This window comes from Ranitomeya variabilis, chromosome 4, assembly GCF_051348905.1.
Source record: "Ranitomeya variabilis isolate aRanVar5 chromosome 4, aRanVar5.hap1, whole genome shotgun sequence".
Lineage (NCBI taxonomy): Eukaryota > Metazoa > Chordata > Amphibia > Anura > Dendrobatidae > Ranitomeya > Ranitomeya variabilis.
The window spans coordinates 48,551,015-48,564,066 of NC_135235.1; positions in this window are offsets into that span (position 1 = coordinate 48,551,015).

Consider the following 13,052-nt stretch of genomic DNA (forward strand, 5'->3'; position numbering starts at 1 on the left):
CTCTGTCTGGGGCCACTGTGCTCTGCCTGGGGCCCCATATGCTGCCTGGGGCCCCTGTGCTCTGCCTGGGGCCCCATATGCTGCCTGGGGCCCCTGTGCTCTGCCTGGGACCACTGTGCTCTGCCAGGGGAAACATATGCTGCCTGGGGCCCCTGTGCTCTGCATGGGGCCACTGTGCTCTGCCTGGGGCCCCATATGCTGCCTGGGGCCCCTGTGCTCTGCCTGGGGCCCCTGTGCTCTGCCTGGGGCCCCATGTTCTGCCTGGGGCCCCTGTGCTCTGCCTGGGGCCACTGTGCTCTGCCTGGGGCCCCATATGCTGCCTGGGGCCCCTGTGCTCTGCCTGGGGCCCCATATGCTGCCTGGGGCCCCTATGCTCTGCCTGGGGCCCCATGTTCTGCCTGGGGCCACTGTGCTCTGCCTGGGGCCCCATAGGCTGCCTGGGGCCCCTGTGCTCTGCCTGGGACCACTGTGCTCTGCCTGGGGCCCCTGTGCTCTGCCTGGGGCCACTGTGCTCTGCCTGGGGCCCCATATGCTGCCTGGGGCCCCTGTGCTCTGCCTGGGGCCCCATATGCTGCCTGGGGCCCCTGTGCTCTGCCTGGGGCCCCATAGGCTGCCTGGGGCCCCTGTGCTCTACCTGGGACCACTGTGCTCTGCCTGGGGCCCCATATGCTGCCTGGGGCCCCTGTGCTCTGCCTGGGGCCACTGTGCTCTGCCTGGGGCCCCATATGCTGCCTGGGGCCCCTGTGCTCTGCCTGGGTGTAGGACACTGGTGACGTCACTTATCTCCGGACATTAGCTCCGGACATTAGCTCCGGACATTAGCTCCGGACATTAGCTCCGGACAAAGCCACGGAAGTTGGCACAAATTGCAGGAAGTAGTATTCTAGGCAATTAATCTCCGGACATTAGCTCCGGACATTAGCTCCGGACATTAGCTCCGAACATTATCTCCGGACATTAGCTCCGGACAAAGCCACGGAAGTTGGCACAAATTGCAGGAAGTAGTATTCTAGGCAATTATATATTAGACTAGATGGCAGCCCGATTCTAAAGAATCGGGAGTCTAGAATCCATATATACTTTATTTATTCAAATGTAAGAATAATTTGGTGGGCGGGGACCCTCGGCCTCCGATTTGGTTGGCGGGGCCCCACGGCCTCCGATTTGGTGGGCGGGGTCCCTCTGCCTCCGCTTTGGTGGGCGGGGCCGCTCGGCCTTCGATTTGGTGGGCGGGGCTCCTCGGCCTCCGATTTGGTTGGTGGGGCCCCTCGGCCTCCGATTTGGTAGGCGGGGCCCCTTATCCTCCGATTTGGTGGGCGGGGACCCTCGGCCTCCGATTTGGTGGGCGGAGCCCCTCGGCCTCCGATTTGGTGGGCGGGGCCCCTCGGCATCCGATTTGGTTGGCGGGGCCCCTCGGCCTCCGATTTGGTGGGCAGGGACCCTCGGCCTCCGATTTGGTGGGCGGGGCCCCTCAGCCTCCGATTTGGTTGGTGGGGCCCCTCTGCCTCCGATTTGGTGGGCGGGGACCCTCGGCCTCCGATTTGGTGGGCGGGGACCCTCGGCCTCCAATTTGGTGGGCGGGGACCCTCGGCCTCCGATTTGGTGGGCGGGGACCCTCGGCCTCCGATTTGGTGGGTGGGGACCCTCGGCCTCCGATTTGGTGGGCGGGGCCCCTCGGCCTCCGATGTGGTGGGCGGGGCCCCTCGGCCTCCGCTTTGGTGGGCGGGGCCGGGCCCCTCGGCCTCCGCTTTGGTGGGCGGGGCCCCTCGGCCTCCGATTTGGTTGGCGGGGCCCCTCGGCCTCTGATTTGGTGGGCGGGGACTCTCGGCCTCCGATTTGGTGGGCGGGGACCCTCGGCCTCCGATTTGGTGGGCGGGGACCCTCGGCCTCCGATTTGGTGGGCAGGGACCCTCGGCCTCCAATTTGGTGGTCGGGGCCCCTCGGCCTCCGATTTGGTGGGCGGGGTCCCTCTGCCTCCGATTTGGTGTGCGGGGACCCTCGGCCTCCGCTTTGGTGGGCGGGGACCCTCGGCCTCCGATTTGGTGGGCGGGGCCCATCGGCCTCCGATGTGGTGGGCGAGGCCCCTCAGCCTCCGATGTGGTGGGCGGGGCCAGGCCCCTCGGCCTCCGCTTTGGTGGGCGGGGCCAGGCCCCTCGGCCTCCGCTTTGGTGGGCGGGGCCGCTCGGCCTTCGATTTGGTGGGCGGGGCTCCTCGGCCTCCGATTTGGTTGGCGAAGCCCCTCGGCCTCCGATTTGGTGGGCGGGGACCCTCGACCTCTGATTTGGTGGGCGGGGACCCTCGGCCTCCGCTTTGGTGGGCGGGGCCCCTCGGCTTCCGATTTGGTGGGCGGGGTCCCTCTGCCTCCGATTTGGTGGGCGGGGACCCTCGGCCTCTGCTTTGGTTGGCGGGGCCCCACGGACTCCGATTTGGTGGGCGGGGTCCCTCTGCCTCTGCTTTGGTGGGCGGGGCCGCTCGGCCTTCGATTTGGTGGGCGGGGCTCCTCGGCCTCCGATTTGGTTGGTGGGGCCCCTCGGCCTCCGATTTGGTGGGTGGGGCCCCTTATCCTCCGATTTGGTGGGCGTGGACCCTCGGCCTCCGATTTGGTGGGCAAGGCCCCTCGGCCTCCGATTTGGTGGGCGGGGACCCTCGGCCTCCAATTTGGTGGGCGGGGACCCTCGGCCTCCGATTTGGTGGGCGGGGACCCTCGGCCTCCGATTTGGTGGGCGGGGCCCCTCGGCCTCCGATTTGGTGGGCGGGGCCCCTCGGCCTCCGATGTGGTGGTCGGGGCCCCTCGGCCTCCGCTTTGGTGGGCGGGGCCGGGCCCCTCGGCCTCCGCTTTGGTTGGTGGGGCCCCTCGGCCTCCGATTTGGTTGGCGGGGCCCCTTATCCTCCGATTTGGTGGGCGGGGCTCCTCGGCCTCCAATTTGGTTGGTGGGGCCCCTCGGCCTCCGATTTGGTTGGCGGGGCCCCTTATCCTCCGATTTGGTGGGCGGGGACCCTCGGCCTCCGATTTGGTGGGCGGGGACCCTCGGCCTCCGATTTGGTGGGCGGGGCCCCTCGGCCTCCGATTTGGTGGGCGGGGACCCTCGGCCTCCGATTTGATGGGCGGGGCCCCTCGGCCTCCGATTTGGTTGGTGGGGCCCCTCGGCCTCCGATTTGGTGGGCGGGGACCCTCGGCCTCCAATTTGGTGGGCGGGGACCCTCGGCCTCCGATTTTGTGGGTGGGGACCCTCGGCCTCCGATTTGGTGGGCTGGGACCCTCGGCCTCCGATTTTGTGGGTGGGGACCCTCGGCCTCCGATTTGGTGGGCTGGGACCCTCGGCCTCCGATGTGGTGGGCGGGGCCCCTCGGCCTCCGATGTGGTGGGCGGGGCCCCTCGGCCTCCTCTTTGGTGGGCGGGGCCAGGCCCCTCGGCCTCCGCTTTGGTGGGCAGGGCCGCTCGGCCTTCGATTTGGTGGGCGGGGCTCCTCGGCCTCCGATTTGGTTGGTGGGGCCCCTCGGCCTCCAATTTGGTGGGCGGGGACCCTCGGCCTCCGATTTGGTGGGCGGGGACCCTCGGCCTCCGATTTGGTGGGCGGGGACCCTCGGCCTCCGCTTTGGTGGGTGGGGCCCTTCGGCCTCCGATTTGGTGGGCGGGGCCCCTCGGCCTCCGATTTGGATGGTGTGGACCCTCGGCCTCCGATTTGGTGGGCGGGGACCCTCGGCCTCCGATTTGGTGGGCGGGGACCCTCGGCCTCCGATTTGGTGGGCGGGGCCCCTCGGCCTCCGATGTGGTGGGCGGGGCCCCTCGGCCTCCGATTTGGAGGGCGGGGACCCCCGGCCTCCGATTTGGTGGGCGGGGACCCTCGGCCTCCGATTTGGTGGGCGGGGACCCTCGGCCTCCGATTTGGTGGGCGGGGACCCTCGGCCTCCGATTTGGTAGGTGGGGCCCCTCGGCCTCCGATTTGGTGGGCGGGGACCCTCGGCCTCCAATTTGGTGGGCGGGGACCCTCGGCCTCCGATTTGGTGGGCGGGGACCCTCGGCCTCCGATTTGGTGGGCGGGGACCCTCGGCCTCCGATTTGGTGGGCGGGGACCCTCGGCCTCCGATGTGGTGGTCGGGGCCCCTCGGCCTCCGCTTTGGTAGGCGGGGCCGGGCCCCTCGGCCTCCGCTTTGGTGGGCGGGGCCGCTCGGCCTTCGATTTGGTGGGCGGGGCTCCTCGACCTCCGATTTGGTTGGCGGGGCCCCTCGGCCTCCGATTTGGTTGGCGGGGCCCCTCGGCCTCCGATTTGGTGTGTGCTCTGCCTGGGGCCACTGTGCTCTGCCTGGGGCCCCATATGCTGCCTGGGGCCCCTGTGCTCTGCCTGGGGCCCCATATGCTGCCTGGGGCCCCTGTGCTCTGCCTGGGGCCCCATATGCTGCCTGGGGCCCCTGTGCTCTGCCTGGGGCCCCTGTGCTCTGCCTGGGGCCCCATGTTCTGCCTGGGGCCCCTGTGCTCTGCCTGGGGCCACTGTGCTCTGCCTGGGGCCCCGTGTTCTGCCTGGGGCCACTGTGCTTTGCCTGGGGCCCCATAAGCTGCCTGGGGCCCCTGTGCTCTGCCTGGGACCACTGTGCTCTGCCTGGGGCCCCATATGCTGCCTGGGGCCCCTGTGCTCTGCCTGGGGCCACTGTGCTCTGCCTGGGGCCCCATATGCTGCCTGGGGCCACTGTGCTCTGCCTGGGGCCCCATATCCTGCCTGGGGCCCCTGTGCTCTGCCTGGGGCCCCATGTTCTGCCTGGGGCCCCTGTGCTCTGCCTGGGGACACTGTGCTCTGCCTGGGGCCCCATATGCTGTCTGGGGCCCCTGTGCTCTGCCTGGGGCCCCATATGCTGCCTGGGGCCCCTGTGCTCTGCCTGGGGCCCCTGTGCTCTGCCTGGGGCCCCATATGCTGCCTGGGGCCCCTGTGCTCTGCCTGGGGCCCCTGTGCTCTGCCTGGGGCCACTGTGCTCTGCCTGGGGCCCCATAGGCTGCCTGGGGCCCCTGTGCTCTGCCTGGGACCACTGTGCTCTGCCTGGGGCCCCATATGCTGCATGGGGCCCCTGTGCTCTGCCTGGGGCCACTGTGCTCTGCCTGGGGCCCCATATGCTGCCTGGGGCCCCTGTGCTCTGCCTGGGTGTAGGACACTGGTGACGTCACTTATCTCCGGATATTAGCTCCGGACATTAGCTCCGGACATTATCTCCGGACATTATCTCCGGACATTAGCTCCGGAAAAAGCCACGGAAGTTGGCACAAATTGCAGGAAGTAGTATTCTAGGCAATTATATATTAGATATATACACTCACTGGCCACTTTATTAGGTACACCTGTCCAACTTCTTGTTAACACTTAATTTCTAATCAGCCAATCATATGGCGGCAACTCAGTGCATTTAGGCATGTAGACATGGTCAAGACAATCTCCTGCAGTTCAAACCGAGCATCAGTATGGGGAAGAAAGGTGATTTGAGTGCCTTTGAACGTGGCATGGTTGTTGGTGCCAGAAGGGCTGGTCTGAGTGTTTCAGAAACTGCTGATCTACTGGGATTTTCACGCACAACCATCTCTAGGGTTTACAGAGAATGGTCCGAAAAAGAAAAAAAATCCAGTGAGCGGCAGTTCTGTGGGCGGAAATGCCTTGTTGATGCCAGAGGTCAGAGGAGAATGGGCAGACTGGTTCGAGCTGATAGAAAGGCAACAGTGACTCAAATCGCCACCCGTTACAACCAAGGTAGGCCTAAGAGCATCTCTGAACGCACAGTGCGTCGAACTTTGAGGCAGATGGGCTACAGCAGCAGAAGACCACACCGGGTACCACTCCTTTCAGCTAAGAACAGGAAACTGAGGCTACAATTTGTACAAGCTCATCGAAATTGGACAGTAGAAGATTGGAAAAACGTTGCTTGGTCTGATGAGTCTCGATTTCTGCTGCGACATTCGGATGGTAGGGTCAGAATTTGGCGTAAACAACATGAAAGCATGGATCCATCCTGCCTTGTATGGAGCATCTTTGGGATGTGCAGCCGACAAATCTGCGGCAACTGTGTGATGCCATCATGTCAATATGGACCAAAATCTCTGAGGAATGCTTCCAGCACCTTGTTAAATCTATGCCACGAAGAATTGAGGCAGTTCTGAAGGCAAAAGGGGGTCCAACCCGTTACTAGCATGGTGTACCTAATAAAGTGGCCGGTGAGTGTATATATATATATATATATATATATATATATATATATATATATATATATATATACATACATATATAAATTCTTCATTTAGGAATGTTGACATGACAGCATAATTGTACACAAAGAAAGAGAAAAAGCAAGTGTGTACATTTGAGTATAACAACATTCATTTTATATATGGGGTACAAACTTAAGGAATCTGGGAGAGGATAAGAGAGGAAAAGAGGGGTACCAAACAAGGAAAGGAGGGGTGGGTGGGAAAATGGGAGTGAAGTCCTGTTGAGAACTAGCAAATATTCTCTTTTATAATGGAGAGGCAAAAAAAAAGTATAGTTATATGGAGCAGAAACATAGTTGGTTACTTAATTCCAAGATTTATAGCATAATCTTTTCTTTTATATTCATATAATTGGTGCCAATTTTCACGGAGCTTTTCCTGTTTGGAATGAGTGAAGCGGATTATTAATGTGGTTTTTATAGTACAGAAAAGCTTTGATTTTGCGCTTAGAAAAGTAACTGCAGTTTTTAACATGAGGTTTATTAGGCTCCACGTAAAACTGCACAAACTACATATTTAGTGGGGGCAGTCTTCATGTAATCACATCCATTTTGCTTGGACAGTTAGGACTCATACTCATTTGCATTAAAAATGGACGGATGCAATCTGATAAAAAATCAGATTGCACTCTGACTAATGTTATTCGGACGAGACTCGCAAATGCAAGACAATGGGTGTGAGAGAAAAATCGCACAGCACACAGACCATCCATTTTTACGCACCCATCTCATAGGAAACCTGACATTTCACCAGCCGAGTACAGTAAATTCACAGTGTGAATCATCAGAATACAATAGAAGAGATATATATTAAATTTTAAAAAAAGGCGTGGGGTGCACCTAGTTATTAATAACCAGCGGAGGGAAAGCAGACAGCTGGGGGCTGATGTTTATAGCCTAAGAAAGGGGTAGTAAACACGGTGTTTCCCAGACTATCAGTATTAGCTCACAGCTGTCTACTTAGCCTATACTGGTTAAAAAATGACGTGGGCTCCCCCTATGATTAGTAGCCAGTAAAGGCTAGGTAAACAGCTGCGGGCTGATATCAATAGGCGAGTAGGAGCCATGGATATTGGCCCCTCCCAAACTTAGAAATTCAGCCCTCAGCTGCCCCCGAAATGGCGCATCCATAAGATGCGTCAAATCTGGTGCTTAGTCTTGTTCTTCCCACTTGCCCTGGTGCAATTTCAAGTGGGGTAATAAAGTTGGGGTTGATGTCAACTGTTATGGCCACTGACATCAAGTTCAGGGGTAAGTAATGGAAAGGTGTCTACTAGACGCCGTTCAATACTAACCCCATAGTCATATTATAAAAAAATACACAGCCGGAATAAAGTCCTTTATTTGAAGGAAACACTCAAAGTCCTTTATTTTAAATACACCGGTGCCTCTTGTTCCAATTTATTACTGAAAAATAAAAAAATAATAAACCATCATATTCCTCACCTGTCCGCCGAGAACCCCTATATGATGGTGTCCCACTAAGAACTCTAGCTCTCCTACATCCAGGTGGTTTGTGATTACACTCCTGCATTGTGTAGCGCTGATGTGAGAAAGGTCACCGGAGTTCATAGCCGATGTACCCCGGTCACCTGTGCACTAATTATACATCACAATTACATCTATCTATCTGTCTATCTATCTATCTCTGTATCTAGGATCGTTTTATTAGTTCCACTCACTGACAGAAGTTATGTCGCTTATCCATGTTATGCAGTGGATCTGGTCTTCAGCCTCTTGATAATCCAGGCTTTGGTCGTAGGGTTTCTTTTGGCATGTTGTCAGAGCTCAAGTTGCAGTTCAAGTGAAGGTCTGGGGTGCTGGGTTTCTTTTTATACATACACACTAATTAACCAATCATTTACAGAGCACAGGTGAGGATGTAAACTAGGATTGGGTGCATTATATGACCAGGCGACAAAACTTCTTGCCAAAATCTGACCATTCTGTGTCCATTAAATGATCAATATTTCTGAATTGATGCCAATTTATTTTCTTAACCTAAACCACATTTCGGAGGGTTTCAGCTTTCAAAAGAATAATTTATACAACCAATGGATGAATTTACTGTTGGGTTATAAGCTTTTATTTACATAACATGGATAAGCGACATAACTTCTGTCAGGGAGTGTACTAAACTAGCTTGAAATGACAGAGAATTACTGTATCTAAAAGCTGATGCTAAAAATGCATTGTATATGGATTGCATACACATGTCATATGGATGACATCGCATTGTACTCGCATGACACTCGTCCGACTTTTCGGGACCAACATTAGACCGATTTTTTAAACGCAGATGAGTATGAGCCCTTAAACACCCCAGAATTTCTAAGCAAAAACAAACGGAAAGTACACAGCATTTACACTACATGTGACCACGGCCTCAGCGTTACATTTTTGTTATATTTTTTTATGGGTTTAATAGACAAAAAAATCACTCACACCATTTTATACGCCATTTACCCATTACCATAAATAATCTGACTGCTGTGTTGTGCGGGTTGGTATGATTATAGTGGCACCAAACATGTCCATGTTATTTGCTGATTTATGATGTTTATTATTTCTTTAAAAAGCACATTAAAAATTACATTATTGTAATTGTTTTTCATTATTTTTTAGCATTTTTTTTTGAAAAAAAAAGCCAAACTTTAATTTACCTCTAATATAGAGGGCCATAGAAATACACTGTGATGTACACATGCATCTCTATGGGTTCAGAGCCTGCACTGCAGCTGCAAGTATAGAAATGTCTCCTATGCTGATCAGTGTAAGCTGTGACTCATAGCTTTAGCTGCTGCCTGCAATGGTACACGTTGTGGGTTTGATTCCAGGGGAGATCAGATCACAAGAAAATAATTATTTATTTAATTAATATAAACATGTGCAGAGACAGGCCGCGTTTTGGAAGTCAGCACAAAGCCCTGGCTTGCTAGGACAGTGAGACTGTCCTGATTTGAGGGATGGTTGGGAGCTGTGATAGAGTATTTTTTATTCTGTAGAAGGGCAGAATTTTTTTGCAGCATGCAGATTTATTATGGTCACCTCTCTTGGTTGATTGAACTCTTTCAAGTACTGCCTAGTCATTTCCATGGTAGCTGGGTTCTATTAGGCAGCCTGAATGATACCCCAAAGGCGGTCACACTTTCCACCTTTGCACTGCAAAAAAAAAATTTTTTTTGCAACAGAGTGGTTTTGTTTTACTGTGCTTTTTTTGTGTTTTCAAGTCTCTTGGTGGTGTGAACATGTCTTTACTGGCTTGTTCACTGTGCGCGCAGCTCATGTGTTCTGGTTCTACATAATTGTTTTCTTGTTTCTACAAGACTGGGGAGGCCTCCACCCCTCTTTTTTTGAGCTGTGCGCACAGGAGCCGTTCTGTCCAACGTGTCCACATGGACATTCCTTTTCTGAATCCTGCTCATACAGGTATTGTACATATGACCAGGTTTTAAATACATCAGATAGGGATTACATTCATTAGTTAGGACTGCTGTGATATGGGTATACCTTGGCGATTGGTACAGCGGCTTAATATACATTTTTTGCAAAAAACGTATCAACCAAATACCCTGTTTTTTCCATCTTTTTACTAGCACTTGCTGTCCACTGTGATTTTTTTTGCAACAGAGTGGTTTTGGTTTTACTGTGCTTTTTTTGTGTTTTCAGATATTCAGGAGGGCAAGCCATTTGATGCACAGAAAATTCAGTAAATTTTTGGTGTAGCTACTTTCCTTTTTCTAAAGCCATGCTCCTCCAATCCATTCCCAACTTTCAATACCTTTTTAAAGGGAATCTGTCACCTCATTTTGGCCCTATAAACTGCAGCCACCACCATCAGGGGCTTAACTACAGCATTCTGGAATGCTGTAGATAAGCCCCCGATGTAACCTGAAAGACAAGAAAAACAGGTTATATTATACTCACCCAGGGGCAGTCACCATTTGGGTCTGATGGGCGTCGCAGGTCCGGGTCCAGTGCCTCCCATCTTCATATGATGTCATCATCCTCCTTGCTTCTGTTGCGGCTCTTGCGCAGGTGTAATTCTCTGCCCTGTTGAGGGCAGCGTAAAGTACTGCAGTGCGCAGGTGCCATGCCTCTCTGATCTTTCCCGGCACCTGCGTACTGCAGTACTTTGCTCTGCCCTCAACAGGGAAGAGAATTACACCTGTGCAAGAGCCGCGTCAGGAAGCAAAGTAGAGGACGACATCACATGAAGATGTGAGACGCCGGACCCAAGCCTGCAACACCTATCAGACAGGACCGCCCCTGGGTGAGTATAATATAACTTGTTTTTTTTCTCTTTCAGGATACATCGGGGGCTTATCTATAGCATTACAGAATGCTGTAGATAAGCCCCTGATGGCGGTGGCCACAGTTTATAGGGCCAACATTAGGTGACAGATTCCCTTTAAGTAAAGAAACCTCCAGAACAGGCAAGTTCAGTTTGGCATGGGGATTTGCTGACTCCTCTATGAGTTTGGGAGATCTCCCTTCATCTTAGGAGCTTCCTCAATGTTCTGGGAGAGTTAACAAGATGAAGGTAATGGTCACTTTGTCCAATTGATGGCCATCCTATCCAAGTCTCTAATTGGGAATTGGATCGGCTGAGTGGATATATTTACTAAAATTGAAATAAGAGGATGCCAGTCACCGCTTTTGCCGATTACCTCTACAGGAAAGAATATGGGTGGCAGAGAAATCCAACCTGTCTGACTGGTTTTCATGCTTTCCTTAAAGGAGCAGCAACCATGTGTCTACACTTTAAAGGTTTTGCACTAAGTTAAAAATTATCCCTTTACAAGCAGAGCATTGTATTCATCCATCTCCCACAGATCCATAGAGAATGAAAGAACCAGAGATGTTCATACTCTACCTCTGCTCCATTCTTATGTGCGCAAAAGAGCCCTGCTCTCTGGACCGCTGGGGGTCCCAGTGGTCGATCACTAGTGAACCCAACAGTCGGTCCCTCAATAATCCTATTAATGGATGATAACATATCAGGTGGGTGCAAACCCTTTATATGGGTCGTCCACCTTTTAGGACAATTTTTTTATTTCTTAAATGCTTGTATTTGAAGGCTAAAAACCATTTTTGCCATTGGGTTTTACAACAAAATTTGCACAGTTTGCCTTCTACAGCCTCTGTGTTGTGGTTTCTATTGCTGGCTGCAGAATGAGTTGCGGTAACTGATAATCTGTCAGTGATCTCATTCGGACAGTGTGACAGGAGAGTTTGAAACTATTTTATATGTCTTTTTTATTTTTTTTCAGCTGATTTATGACCACAGTAAAAGTTGAGTGTGAACTGAAACAAAGAGCATGTGAAACCCAAAGAGTGAAACATTTTTACTGCAACTGAATTGCAAAAATGATATTTAGCCTGAAATACATGTATTGAAGTAAAAATAATAGTGGATTTAAATATTAAAAATTAACTATGCTCAAAACTTTTTAATTCATTCTTTACTTTCAAAAACATGGATCTTTAAAACCAAAATGACCTGTCCCCAAAATATTGGGTTTCCTGTGCCCTTTATTGAAACCAGATCTTTAGCTGTCGTGATATAATAGCCATTTCTACTATGAATTTTTCGCTAATTAAAGACTTGTTACATGGAGGGAATGCTGTATTACAGATGCCATTAGACTATCTGAGCGTAATAATAATAGCAGGTAAATGCATAGAAATGAGCTATTAAGGCTCCGCAGAAAAAGATATTGAACTTCTCTCTTTGAATTTCCCCCATTGCCGGGTGATTTAATAAAATTAAAATTTATATCCATTAAAAGCAAAAATTGATATAAATATTCAGTGGTGTCATCATCGTAATTGCAAGTTTTAGCCATTCAACAGCAGAAGCTACAAAAATAAGCACATTAAATAAGCGAAATTATAATAATTGTATGGAATCAAGGCTTTAATGCTGTGATAAAAGCCTTCACTGTCGTAAGACAGAATCATAAATGAAGTTTTTATTTAGGATTGTTAAAGCCGATGTGGCATTTAACGGAAACCCATAACAGTTAGGGAACCTCTTAGCTGATTCATGTTGCTGAACCATGAATCAGAGACTGGATGCATTATTTCAGCCATTTATATCTCTCAGAAACATACTTTAGGATAGCAGCCGATGATGACATGATTCAGATGACTAGTCCAAGAGGCCGGTCCCCGTTGGCTCCTCCTTGCCCCATTACCTCTGAAAGGTCTCTTCTTGTGTGTGTATAGGGAGAGACCTGTCTTTCTAGAGGAGTGGGGCAGGGAGAAGACATTAGAGACCGGCCTCTACGACACCAACATGAAACGATGACAGCACTGACCCGGGGGTTGCAAAAATAGGAAAAGTTTTAGTCCTCCATACACATGTAAAAGACAGTCTCTCGGACTAGTCATCTAAATCGTTCCAACCTTGACGAACTTTTCAAAGTCTATTTTCTCTGAAATGCCAAACATGGCTGCAATAATAGAGTCAGTCTCTAATGCTGCTCGTGATTCAGGCAGCGTGAATCAGCTGATAGCTTCCCCCTTAAATGCATAAAAGCATCATGCACCAGAATCTGTGCACTGAGGAAGTGGCACTGGTGGCCACGAAACGTGCGTTGGGGACCATCGCCCGACCGCCCCCTCCTACCTCTGTGTAGTGGTAAGTGCTAGCACCCTCTTTCCACCACCATACTTAATGGCATTACTATAGAATCCCACTGTTTTGGGGTGACCTTGGTTGGATAGTGTAGGTGCTTTTCCTTATGCATACCATTACAAGGGTATTTACATCTGGGGGAGTGGGGGGATGGGCGCTTTTCCAG